This window comes from Dipodomys merriami, unplaced genomic scaffold, assembly GCF_024711535.1.
Source record: "Dipodomys merriami isolate MVZ:Mamm:240054 unplaced genomic scaffold, mDipMer1.0.p SCAF_2, whole genome shotgun sequence".
In the NCBI taxonomy this organism is placed as follows: domain Eukaryota; kingdom Metazoa; phylum Chordata; class Mammalia; order Rodentia; family Heteromyidae; genus Dipodomys; species Dipodomys merriami.
In genome coordinates this window covers 89,806,242-89,808,894 of record NW_027203381.1, presented here as the reverse complement: position 1 = coordinate 89,808,894, position 2,653 = coordinate 89,806,242, and positions in this window count along the sequence as shown.

Below are 2,653 nucleotides of genomic sequence, written 5' to 3'. Positions count from 1 at the left end.
TGTGTGTGTGTGTGTGTGTGTGTGTGAGAGAGAGAGAGAGAGAGAGAGACAGACAGACAGACAGACAGACAGACAGACAGACAGAGACAGAGACAGAGACGTAGAGAGACGTAGAGAGACAGAGAGAGACAGAGACAGAGAGACAGAGACAGAGAGCCTTGTGTAAAGTAGAAAATACAGACAGACAGACAGACAGACAGACAGAGACAGAGACAGAGACGTAGAGAGACAGAGAGAGACAGAGACAGAGAGACAGACAGAGACAGAGACAGAGACAGAGAGCCTGTGTGTAAAGTAGAAAATACAGATACCAGCATATAAAGAGAAGCAGATATGGATAGAATCAAGAGCTGGAGAGAGCCATGTACTGCAGCAGCACGAAGGTCATGTCTAGTGAATCACTGGTCTCTGTGGTTTCTCTTCTAAGTTTATGACCTTATTATGCTTCCTAACGAGATGAGTCAACTCATTTCCCTTTTACTTAATTTTTCTTGGATTGTGGTTATATGTACCCAAAGGAATGTTTCTAACAGTTACTGTTACTTAAGAGTATACAAGAAGGAAAGCATCTAGCAGTCATCTGGGATATGGAATGTCCCAGCTATACAAAATTATTGCTATACAAAACTACTGTTACGCAAAATTTCTCTCATTACTAACACAACGTTAGGAATGATTTACGTTGGAACCCCATCAGATCTAAATTACAGACTTCATACTTGCCAGCAATCTATTTAGACCATATTCATTCTCTTTTACCCTCTTTATTCCAGCTTCCTCAATACCTCCATGCTTGTTTTCCTGGAACTTTCAAAGAATTTCCCATCTCCATAAGATTTTCTTAAAGGACACTTTAAGTAGAGTCTTCATTTGTGTTAACCTCTCAAAAGTAAGCACTGATTTCTTAATTTCATATAACTGACAGAAACTAGGCCAAATTTCTTCTATCTACTCCTCCTTTATCTACCTTTATCTCTTTTAGTCATATTTTTGCACATAATAATTTTGTAAATAAGCCATCAAGTATTCTATTTTGAACACCAGCACCTGTGTCCTTTTGGAACAAGTAAGATGTTTGATGGATGTTCTGATTTTCTTTAATTTTTGCTCTTGCTATTGGTGCTTTATATGTGTGATGACTGTTATGCATTCCTGTTCCCTATATTTTTTCTAAATTAACATTATTTGTATCTGAATTGCTTTTTAGTTCTGTTTGTTTTTAAAATTTTTTAAAATAATTTAAATATTACAGAAAAGTTTATTCTATCTAATGGCTTTTGGATGGAGTTATTCTGGAAGGAGGTTAAGTAAGTAGGTATGTTTAACTTTTGTTCTGAATTGTAAAAATTATAACTCAACAATAGGAAGACTTTATCATTCTCGTTTGGACTAGAAAAATTTACAAGTTTAAACAAAATAGCTAAAGGTTAGCACATGTGTGTACAGGTCTGTGACTTCCAGAAATTTATTTTTTTTGAACAGTTGCAATGTTAGCCTCTCAAGGACACTTATGAAGGTTGTATCTAAATCTTTTGGTTGTATCTAAATCTTTTCCTCTCATTTTATTCCCATTCTCTTCTTTACCTCATGTTTCTTCCACTCTTACATAACCTCCTCCTCCTCCTTCTCCTCCTCCTCCTCCTCCTCCTCCTCCTCCTCCTCCTCCTCCTCCTCCTCCTCCTCCTTCTTCTTTTTCTTCTTCTTCTTCTTCTTCCTCTTCCTCTTCCTCTTCTTTCTTCTTTCTTCTTTGGTTGTATTTGTTCAAAGTTTCTTAGTAGTGTTTTTTATGGCACAAAAAATATTTATTCTCATAGTAGCCTTCAGGTGATTACTTTTATTAGAGTAGAAATGTAGAACTTAATTGGCACTTTATTATAAAATATTGACTATATAATAATGGCCTTTCACAGTTTAGCATTGTGTTTAAGTTCTTCTGTTGAAAACATGGCAAAAATATTTTCAAGAAGTCACCCATGATTCCCCTGTCATTACTGGAGAGCTTACTGGTGACCAGAGGACTTCAATCTCAGGGAAAAAAATGAAGAAGCAAGGCAGGGCTTTTAATACACAGCTGCTGCTGATTCTAACAATATGTCCTCTCTAAATTCCATACAAATGAATCGCACTAATATCATTCCAACTCGGGTCCGATCATCTCTCCAGGAAGTTAGGCTGGTTAACCAGATGAGGCATTTTCTGAGGATTGTAGGACACAGATTCCAAATATATCAGAGGGACAAAATCATAAATGAGTAAGCTGTGAAATCACTCCTTTAACATAAGAAAGGAAAATGAGACCTTTTGGGGGGCAAGATTAGGAATTGGAAGTGAGGGTTAGATTTGGAGAATTTAGATTCATTTTTCCCCTTATTCATAGCAGTATGAGTTTGTCATGCCTTGCTGTACGATGATGCATGACAGGGTAATAGTGTACGTATGTCAGAGCCAGATGTCTGAGTTAAAAATTCTGACACTTCAGAGTAAGATGTAGAAGAAGTCAGAGGAAGAACAACCTACAGAGTGCAATAGAGAGAGAAATGAAGGCTCAGTAGGGCCAGAGGAATGTAACTAGATTAATTTTTAGTATACTTCATGGCCTGTGAGGTTACATTACACAAAAGTTAACAAGCCATGTCAGGTTTGTACTGTGAAA